The following is an 11728-nucleotide window of genomic DNA, read 5'->3' as shown; positions in this document are numbered from 1 at the left end:
ACTCCTGCGCATGTCTTGTAGTTTTCCAAATTAACTTGTCTTGCATTTTCCAAATGCTATAAATATACTTCACACTATATCTCCTTCCGTGGCAACAAATCACTTTCTTCAAATAAGATTTTCTTTGCTTGTTTAATTCGAGTAAATAAAGTCGTATGGCATGGCTTATAAACTAAATGTTTATTTCGGAATTTTTCGGTTTGATTTATGCTATTTTGCTATTGTTTATAGCCATTTACAGAATCATTTTCTGATATGTCATTTTTTTTAAAGTTTTAATTACCGTATTTGCATAAATTTTTATTCATCATTTCTTGATTCAGGAGGAGGTAGTGGTGTTCATGATGTTTGGAAACCCTCCGAAACAGGTTAAACGTATAGCCTTAATATTCAACGTGAACTGTAATTCAACAACTGTATGAAAGACATAAGTGTAGAAAGAATTTCAAGATAAAGAGATGACGTTCTGAGAATTAGGAACTGTGGGATGGAAATAATGGCAAAATGAGAAAAGATGAGATAGTCGGGATTATCTAAGTAGGTTATTTTTTTATTGCCCACAAGGGGCTAAACATAGAGGGGACACACAAGGACAGACAAACGGATTAAGGCAATTGCACCGACCCCAGTGTGTAACTGGTACTTAATTTATCGACCCCGAAAGGATGAAAGGCAAAGTCGACCTCGGCTGAATTTGAACTCAGAACGTTACGGCAGACGAAATACCGCAAAGCATTTCGTCCGACCTACTCACGTTTCTGCCAGCTTGCCGCCTTTATCTAAGAATGGTTGGCTTAAACTTTAACAGCTTTACCCTTTTGCAAGATATTGAAGGGATTTTTTGAGTTTCAAAACACTGTACCTGTGCTTTATTTTTCTTGGGTGAAATCTGGATTTTACTGTATTTTAAACAGAATTTTCGTTTCTAAACTATTTTAGCAATTTAATATATATTGCTCTGGGTGAAACACTTTTCAGAATGGTATCTTCCTTTATATCTGTCTTCATTTGCTATAGATGGCATGTTGTCATATTCATATCTAAAATAACAATTGCATGCTTATTTTCGGTTATAGTTTTTAAACATTTGATATTTGCCGTTTTGAAATATTTGTCTTCAATACATTCAGTAATCAATGAGACCTCTGCAGTATGACCGAATGACCAGGAAGCTTGTTTCAGAATCAGGATGTCCAGAAATTAATTCCATTACGTGACCTCTTGGACATGTCATCTTTTATAATATACTAGCAGTATCGCCCGGCGTTGCTCGGGTTTGTAAGGGAAATAACTATATAGCATTTTTAGAGATGTAAAGTATAATAGCTATCTCAATATGGCTAACCACCAAGGGGGGGTTACTGTAGCATTTTACGTTCTGAGATTTAATAATAAATTTTTAGAGAGTTACCTCCCTTATATATGCCAGAAATGCATTAAAAATGAGAAAAATTGATGGTAATTTTTTTTTTAATCTTAGACTCATCGTAGACGCGCGCTAATATCCAGAAGGGCTCAATATGAATCACGACTATAAGATACCCGGTTTTGGTTAAACTGCACCGCAAAATGTGGGAGTAGTTAGGAATCTAAATCGTAGGAGACAGACAGCACACAACCTCACTTTTATATATAAAGATGAAGTTGGATAAATGGAAGTATCCAGAAACCCGATGGACGGACTATACTTGTAATTCGAAACTCGACCCTTGTCGCGCTCAATCTCGTTCCGATTTTATATATCATATTAAAGTTACGTATTTGCAGAATACACATCCACACTCACATTAATTCAACGAGCTGGTAATAATTCAGCTGGTGAAAAAACGGAATCTTCATCGTCGAAAATGACGAAGATCCATTAACTCTACTCATTTGCCGCTCTATTTCATTTCCTCATTTCATTTTTTACTTCCCAATTGACCAATCCAAATTCATTTTCTAAAGTTTCCTTTCCATGTCATTTGTTTCAGATCTTTTCTTTTATCAGAATTGATTAAAACAGCTTCATTTATTCAAAGATTCTTAACTTTCTTTTTATTTTCTTCCAAGAATGTTCTCAGTCATTATTTCTTCAAAGGTTCCTCTCAGTTCTTGAATATTTGCATCTAATAATAATAAAGGTGCAAATTTTCCTCATATCTCTGTTTTAAATTCTGTTATGTTAAAGTCTTTAAATTTTTGACGATCATATTTTATTCTTATATTTAGGTTCTTCTTGACTAATTTGAATCTGAGGAACAATCAGTATCTTCGAATATCGTTCATACAGTATCATGTTACAACACTCTATTAAAAACAAATAAGGCTATGTTATAATCTTCTTAAATATATTCATACATGGTGCATGTTTCAACATGCATTGCTTGCTGTTGCTGGTGTTTTTTTATTCGTTTAAATCTAATCATCCTTTTTTAAAAAATCGCGAAATAACAAAAGGCGATGACTATAATTCTTATTTAGTACGTAAAAACACAGCATTATGCATATAATGATATACACTTATTGGTTTTACGATAAAGAACAGAAAGCTGCATCTTGTTAGATGCATTTTATATAATTTATACAAACAATTCGAAATAATGATACAGGAATGTGATAATTATGGCTGGACATAAAATATTGTAGAAATTCTGGAAATAATCTAGTAATACCTGCTCTGATATCTTGTAAAGATGTACGTTCTAATGGAGTCTTTTCTCCTCTTTTAGATTGTCTTTCACAAGAGGCTAAACACTCTTTTACTCTAGGCATACGGCCCGAAATTTTTGGGGAGGGAGTCAGTCGTTTAGATCGACACCAGCACGCAATTGGTACTTAATTTATCGACTCCGAAAGGATGAAAAGCAAAGTTGACCTCGGTGGAATTTGAACTTAGAACGTAGCAGCAGACGAAATACCTATTTCTTTACTACCCACAAGAGGCTAAACATAGAGGGGACACACGGATTAAGTCGATTATATCAACCCCAGTGCTTGAGTGGTACTTAATTTATCGACCCCGAAAGGATGAAAGGTAAAGTCGACCTCGGTGGAATTTGAACTCAGAACGAAATGGCAGACGAAATACCGCTAAGCATTTAGCCCGACGTGCTAACGATTCTGCCAGCTCGCAGACGTTTTTTTTTTTTTTATGAAGTGCTAGTGCTTTAACTTATTCTATGAATTATAAGCATATAAATAAAATGTATTTCCAGACGATCAACAAAAAGGTAGTGTTTTTTGTATTATCTTTTTTTTATTTAGTCGTTAATAACAAATTCATGAAGTTCCAACTGATTTCGAATTCTAAATCTCATCAGTGTGGCATCGAGATCATGACTACAATTTTTGAAATTACAGTTGAAAAGGGCGAGTACATTGATTTATTCATTAAATTTCCAGTTCAACAATTTGTATGTAAAAACAATGAAATATCAAGAGAAGCTGCATTTTTGAAATGTGAAACGCCTCTACTATCATATCGACTGCATCGTCATCTGTATTAATTGAACTGTAGAAGGCGATGATTTCCATACCCTAAAAAAACAACAAGCACGTATACCTATCATATCAGCAGAACTAGGATTTTATGTCTTGCTGTTCACTACTCTCAAAAGACTGACAGGAGGACTAGAAAAGGTAATAGTGAAATTATTATTGCAGAAATAGCAAGGAAATAGACAGACAGCCTGTCGCAGATAATAAAAAAAGTAATAATAATGAAATTATTGTATACAGTGCTCAGGTGCACCACACGATCTGAAGTAGAAAAAAAATTTCCATGGTTTGGGTCGCGGATAGCGACGAAAGCACTTTGACAAACCTACTCACTTACCGATTGATTAAACGATTAGTTAATTGGTTAAATGTTAAATTGACTGATAATAATTAAAGCAGTGAAATAGAACCAGTACGTATGTTAAGGCGGCGAGCTGGCAGAATTGTTAGCACGCCGGGCGAAATGCTTAGCGGTATTTCGTCTGCCGTTACGTTCTGAGTTAAATTTCCACCGAGGTCGACTTTGCCTTTCAGCCTTTCGGGGTCGATAAATTAAGTACCAGTTACGCACTAGGGTCGATATAATCGACTTAATGCCTTTGTCTGTCCTTATTTGCCCTCTCTCTGTTTAGACCATTGTGGGTAGTAAAGAAATAGGTATTTCTTCTGCTGCTACGTTCTGAGTTCAAATTCTGCCGAGGTCGACTTTGCTTTCATCCAATTGGGATCGATTAAATAAGAACCAGTTACGCACTGGGGTCTATATAATCGACTTAATCCGTTTGTCTGTTCTTGTTTGTCCCCGCAATGCTTAGATCCTTGTGGGCAATAGAGAATAAGAACCAGTGCGTATGTTTAACATTGGTGCAATGAAACTTGCGAAATGCAACAAATATTTTAAGAAATAAGAGCCTTTAAAAATATTTTGGGTTATTTCCCAAGTATCTCATCTGACTAAGGCGAAGATAATTTATATCAATATTAAAAATTTAAGAATGCTGTCTATCACTGCATCTGGAAGCACTGGAAATTTGGCTCCATTTATAATCGAATAATATCTTTAAATGGAGGAGAATAAAATCGATGTAATTCTTAAATATCCCACCAACGAAGATTATATTATTGTTCTTGACAGTTTGTACTGATGAATTGTTTGGCAAATTCTAATTATTTTATTCCCCAGTTAGTTCTTCCCGCAAGCCTTATGTACAAACTATTCCTCTCAAAATATCACGAGCATATCATCCAATCTTCGCATTTCACTCACTTTGAATTAATTAGTATGTCTTTTGTGCTTTGTCTGCCGATTACTTTCCAGTTATCATAATCGCTAGTTTGGGCACAAATCTTGATAATAATTCAGATAGCGAATGGCTTACTTGTTAAACCATTTGAACATATTATACTGGAAATCAGTCCGTAATGTATCACTGAATTTAAGTTAATTTTAGGCACCATGAAACCTGTAATACTTTTGTGTTTGACTCAACACTAAACTGTGACCTATGTCCATTATCTGCGACATGGCAGAATTGTTAGCGCGCCGGGAGAAACGCTTAGCGGCATTTCTTCCGTCTTAACGTCCTCAGTTCAAATCCCGCCGTGGTCAGCCTTACCTTTCATTATTTTGCTGTCGATAAAATAAATACCTATTTCTTTACTACCCACAAGGGGCTAAACACAGAAAGGACAAACAAGGACAGACAAACGGATTATGTCGATTATATCGACCTCAGTACGTAACTGGTACTTATTTAATCGACCCCGAAGGGATGAAAGGCAAAGTCGACCTCGGCGGAATTTGAACTCAGAACGTAACGGCAGACGAAATACCACTAACCATTTCGTCCGGGGTGCTCACGTTTCTGCCAGCTCGCTGCCTTATATCGATAAAATAAATACCATTTGGACACTGGGATCGAAGTATGCTACTTATTCCCTTACCTAAAATTCTTGGCGTCCTGCCAAAATTTGAAACCAATACGGTACATTTTGCTCATCATATTTCAGCAAACCCCAAACCATTACAAAAATATCTCTCCATTCTATTATTAAAGAATATATTTTCAGTTGGAATAACATTTTCTTACATTCAAAGTTCTACTTATAAAAGGGATATCTACATTCTTTTAGTTTTTACTCTTTTACTTGTTTCAGTCATTTGATTGTGGCCATGCTGGAGCACCGCCTTTTAGTCAAGCAAATCGACCCCAGAACTTATTCTTTGTAAGCCTAGTACTTATTCTATCGGATCTCTTTTGCCGAACCGCTAAGTTACGGGGACGTAATCACACCAGCATTTAGAAATCTACCATCCTATTATCTAACCATGAAATAGGTAGCATTATGATAGCTAGTATCATTAGTAGGTAAAACACACGAGGTTAAGTAGATGAAGAACCACATCAAAGATGGATACACAGATAAATCTAAAGTCGAGTATAACAGGTACATTTATGCAACGTATTCATAAATTCCACAAAAGCAAGTATCAGTTTGAGCGACGGTCAAAGAGGACTTGTAATACGTCGGAAATATGAAACACCCTCAATTGTTGTATTTGCATTCTAGATGAAATGTCGTTTCTTTGTAGTTTTCTCAGTTATCTCCATACGAGTTCTAAGACTTGAAAGTTGCATATTACTCCATTAGTAACTTGATAAGAATTGAATTACTTTAGATCTGTTTAAAGTAATTTGAAATCACTTAATGTAGATTTTGGCCGAGGTTTCTATACCTTTAGTTTTTAAATTAAGTACTGTCGGATCATCCAATTCCTGGTCTTTGGATCTGCCCATGGCACAATGATAGCAATAACGTTGTTAATTCACACACAAACCTTCCTTTGTGGTTAGACTACAATGCGAAGAACACATTAGAAGTTGGATATACCAAGCTTTTCAATCAACTAGGAATGCTGTATAAAGATAGATAAACTTTAAATGACTGCACATAAATAGGATTTCGTCTTTTTCATTCGCATTATATTCAAAATTTCTTCTGCATTATTTATGTTCTTTTATGTTCAATGAAACATAATAGCAACGATGGCTGGCCTGTACCAAATATTTAACCTCATGAAAGAGGCGTTAATAAATAACACGGAGCTAATTCTTTCTTCACATTTATATCATTAACTTGACAAGTACATTCAATAGGAGGCCAAAGAAATATTGAAGCTTAACTGGGACAACGACTTGCCATTTGAAAACACATAAACAGGAGGAAAAAGATCAATTGGAAAATATATACAACATATATTTTTGTTAGTCTGCAAACACAGAGGAGTCCTTTGAAAATGTCGCCAACACATCAAGTCTATAATTGAATAAAAAGACTGTTATTCAAACACAAAAAGCCCACAAAACAACGATGTTCGGTTGTTAACAGGGAAAAAATTAGGAGACTGAAACAGATTACCCTATCATTATCATTACCATTATTTGCATCGATCCTGATGTTGTTATTGTTGTTGTTGTTTTTGGTGTTTGCAATAAAAGGCTGTGTTTATCAGAGTATCTTTCTCTCGATGGTAAAAAGGGTTCTCATTTTTTATATATTATTTTGTCAGCAAAATATTCGAGAATGTTCAAGTGTTCGCTCCCACTAAGCAGGAATCGTTGGAGAAATAAGGTTTGTCACGGAACAAGAAAATATTTGTTATTCATGACTTTCTGTAGGCTCCGTTGGAAAATCGCACTAATAGGGGATTAAGAATTCGGACTTCCTGCTTTGAAAAATATTTCTTAAAATTTTACTAATGTAAAAAAAATAAAGACTGTTAATAAATGTAGTATTAGACATAGATATGAACACAGAATTTAAACTTTAACAAACAGGCGCAGGAGTGACTATGTGGAAAGTAGCTTGCTTACCAGCCACATGGTTCCGGGTTCGGTCCCACTGCGTTGCACTTTGGGCAAGTGTCTTGTATTATAACCTCGGGCCGACCAAAGCCTTGTGAGTGGATTTGGTAGACGGAAACTGATAGAAGGCCGTCGTATATATATATATGTGTGTGTATATGTTTGTGTGTCTGTGATGTCCCCCAGCATCGGCGGTCGATTGCTCGACTAAAATCGGTGCTCCAGCATGGCCGCAGTCAAATGACTGAAAGAAGTAAAAGAGTAAACAAAAATGAAAATCATTTGTTGTAGAATCGCTAATACCTTTAATTATAAAAGCAGCTACAGCATCATGAGCGCAATTAGAGAAATTGATTGTATACCAACCAATTCCAAGGAAAGGGGAAATACACCAGAAACATTATTATACGATATGGTGGACGAAGAAGAAAAAGATAGGAAAGTAGTTCTGCCGCTCGAAAAGTAGAAGGGAATTCCATATCCCATCAAAGCAGTAGTTAGAGGGTGATACTGATCGGCGTTTAGTATGTGGACATCATCCATGAGGAAAGGTTTTATGAAAGTGAGTGTCTAGTTTTTGAGAGAGGACAGGGGTGAGAAAACAAGCGCCTGATGTGCTACAAGTCTAGCCACAAACAGGAGCCGCAATAATATACAAGAGTCACAGATAATTGCATGCGTACCGTAAAGAATCCATGAGCCATTGACATTGGTTAACTTTACTGAGCCGTACGCAGGGCCAGTGAGCGAAAAGGAAAAATTTAACAAGGGTCTAAACGCAGAGAGGACAAACAAGAACAGACCAACGGATTAAGTCGATTACATCGACCCCAGTGCGCAACTGGTACTTAATTTATCGATCCCGAAAGGATGAAAGGCAAAGTGGACCTCGGCGGAATTTGAACTCAGAACGTAACGGCAGACGAAATACAGCTACGCATTTCGCCCTGCGTGCTAACGGTTCTGCCAGCTCGCCGCCTTACATTTAACAATATATATATTAGAATGACTCTCGAGTATGACATATCTATGCCAGGATTGTACTCCATTGTGGATGAAAAGAGAAAGAAAGTTAGAATGGTGTTTTAGGGCAGAAATTACTGGAATGGCATGAGTTAGAGGAAGATTCACAAATACTTTTTTGCTTAGGAGGAGAAGAAACAGCAAAAGCCATAGCTGCGCCTCCACTGAACCATATCCACGACTCTGAGTATAGACAGCGCCTATGAAATTGCTTCTTGCTCTGTGCTGCATATAATAGTTACTGAGGAAGGAGGAGACCATCAATAAACTATAGATTGATGATTTGTTTCGATTTTGTAGTTTTATTGTATCACAAATGTGTTAGAAACGTGTGAAGTTCCTTGTAGAGCTATTTTCTCTATGCTCTGCTATTCGGAAAGCTGGAATCTTGGTTATTCCTTTATCTGCATGGTTTAATCTTTTCTAATTAAGATTGCTTGTTTTCAGTATCCGTGTTCATATAACATTTAGCTGTAGCTTTTTTCTTTATCTCTAAATCATTTCTGCATTTTTTGAGAAGCGTACATCATCGTCTGATTGTGCATGATGCTTTAACTAGGAGGCACTTGTTTCGAATGATTCATAGCAAGAATGACGGCGTCATTACATCTGACCTCTTTGCCTGCTTGTACTGAAATATCACACATCATTGTGGATTCGTCCTTGTTTCGGAATATTAATTCATTCACTCTCCTGTTGGCATTTCATAATCTTCAGATAAACTCCAGTGCAAGTCCCAACTATCATGCTTGTGGATGCATTTTAACTCGCCTAAGACTGCAATCCCTTGAGAAGGAAGTCCACTATTTCTTACCAACCTGCACATAATCTACTGTGGTTTACTGTATTCTGTTTCATTATTTACTTTTGTTTGTTACTGCTAGAATGCTTCTCATTCTAAGCTATAATTAATAATAATCTTGTGGAGCTCCAATAGCTCAGTGGTTTAGAGCACTGGTTTCGTAAACCAGAAGTCGTGAGTTCGAACCTCACTTGGGGCAGTGTGTTACTTCGTAGTGAGGCGGTGAGCTGGCAGAAACGTTAGCACGTCGGGCGAAATGCTTAGCGGTAATTCGTCTGTCGTTACGTTCTGAGTTCAAATTCCGCCGAGGTCGACTTTGCCTTTCATCCTCTCGGGGTCGATAAGTAAAGTACCAGTTTCGGACTGGGTCGATGTAATCGACTTAATCCCTTTGTTTGTCCTTGTTTGTCCCCTCTGTGTTTAAGCCCCTTGTGGATAGTAAAGAAATATATAATTAATAATCTTGACGTCTCAGTTTGCAGTCCTGAACTTTTCAGCCAGTGTTGGAATTTTCTTTTATCTATATCTTCGCAGTTATTTGGTCAAGCATATTCTGCCATTGCGTCATGATGACATATTGTAAGAATATTTTTAGCTAAGTTTTCTCTTTTATATATTTTCTCTATTTATTTCTCCATTTCGCTCACAGCAAAAAATGTCATGTTAGCTCCAGGTTTTTATATCTCTTCTATCTTGAAGATGAAACAATTTTTATTTAACTCTTTGAACTTCTGTAAATTTATTCTCCATTTGTTCTCCTTTACTAGACATATGTTTTTAGTCCTACAATAGATATTTCATGAAAGAATATTATTTGCATAAGGCCATTACCGATCAGATTTCGGATGATAAATTTTTAAGTTGTCATTCTTTTTTTGTTTTCCTGTCAACTCTTGCTAAGTAATTTAGTTTCAACTGAGAGTATTATAAATATAATGTATTATTAAGACTAGCATCCTCCTATTTTATCTTATTTATTTACTTATTTATTTGTACCTAACTCTGTTGGAAGATTAATCAAATGCATTTATAATTGTCTTTCCTAAATGTTCTATTATTTGTGTTGTGCTTCGCATACCTCATTGATTCCTCAATATATGGAAGTTTATACAGCGGCGAGCGGGCAGAGACGTTAGCACGCCGGGCGAAATGCTTGGCGATATTTCGTCTGCCGCTACGTTCTGAGTTCAAATTCCGCCGAGGTCAACTTTGCCTTTCATCCTTTCGGGGTCGATAAATTAAGTACCAGTTGCATGCTGGTGTCGATCTAATCGATTGGCCCCAATCCCAAAAATTTCTGCTATTGTGCCTAGAGTAGAAAAGAATATAATATTTACGCTTGTTATTTCGTCTGTCTTTAAGTTCTGAGTTCAAATTCCGCCGAAGTCGACTTTGCCTTTCATCATTTCGTGGTCGATAAATTAAGTACCAGTTACGCACTGACGTCGATGTAATCGACTTCATCCGTTTGTCTGTCCTTGTTTGTTTCCTCTGTGTTTAGCCCTTTGTGGGTAAAAAAGAAATAGGTATTTCGTCTGCCGCTACGTTATAAGTTCGAATTCCGCTGAGGTCGACTTTGCCTTTCATCATTTCGTGGTCGATAAATTAAGTATCAGTTACACACTGGGGTCGATGTAATCGACTTAATCCGTTTGTCTGTCCTTGTTTTTCCCCTCAATGTTTAGCTTCTAGTGGGTAGTAAAGAAATAGGTATTTCGTCTGCCGCTACGTTCTAAGTTCAAATTCCGCCGAAGTCGACTTTGCCTTTCATCATTTCGGGGTCAATATATTAAGTACCAGTTGCATGCTGGTGTCGATCTAATCGATTGGCCCCAATCCCAAAAATTTCTGCTATTGTGCCTAGAGTAGAAAAGAATATAATATTTACGCTTGTTATTTCGTCTGTCTTTAAGTTCTGAGTTCAAATTCCGCCGAGGTCGACTTTGCCTTTCATCCTTTCGGAGTCGATAAATTAAGTACCAATTGCGTACTGGCGTCGATCTAAACGACTGACTCCCTCCCCCAAAATTTCAGGCCTTGTGCCTAGAGTAGAAAAGAATATATGTAAGTTTGTGTCCGTTCTAATTTCTTTAACAAATATCATTGTCACGTTCTTAGTTTTCCTCTCTTCAGGTTTGCCTTGGTGTGCATTTTTCTAATGCGAATCCCATATCAATGCTTTTGATAATCCAGTGTAATATTTCTGGCTGTATCTCTAATTGTCTATAATCAGCCACTTACAACTTAACATCATTCTCTGACAGTATTTCTATTAGCGCGCATTATTATTTAATATGTCACTTAAAGGTGTTAAAGCAAGGGAGAAATGGAGTGAAAACTGGTTGTTAACTTAGAATATATACCATACCTATTGGAGTTTTCTCGATGTATATATTTCCTTTTCTTTTTTCATTTTGCGAATATGCAGAATTATTTGTCATATAATCTTAATGATTATAATTTTAATGATTTTCCAGGCTAACTTACGCGCTGATAACAGCCTCCTGGTAGTCAATGCATGGCATGCTGTCACTCTTGCTTCTACAGTTTAAGTTCA

General features: G+C 36.5%; 1 non-coding gene across 1 annotated transcript; it reads left to right on the top strand.

Moving 5' to 3' along the window:
* The first annotated feature begins 9296 nt into the window (after window positions 1–9296).
* Window positions 9297–9370, top strand: Trnat-cgu. Its single transcript has one exon. It is a non-coding gene; the product is annotated as a tRNA-Thr (tRNA).
* The last annotated feature ends 2358 nt before the right edge of the window (window positions 9371–11728 follow it).

This window comes from Octopus sinensis, linkage group LG4 (assembly GCF_006345805.1).
Source record: "Octopus sinensis linkage group LG4, ASM634580v1, whole genome shotgun sequence".
NCBI classification, from domain to species: Eukaryota; Metazoa; Mollusca; class Cephalopoda; order Octopoda; family Octopodidae; genus Octopus; species Octopus sinensis.
Note: the sequence above shows the minus strand (reverse complement) of the source record. Positions and strands in the feature narration are given on the sequence as shown.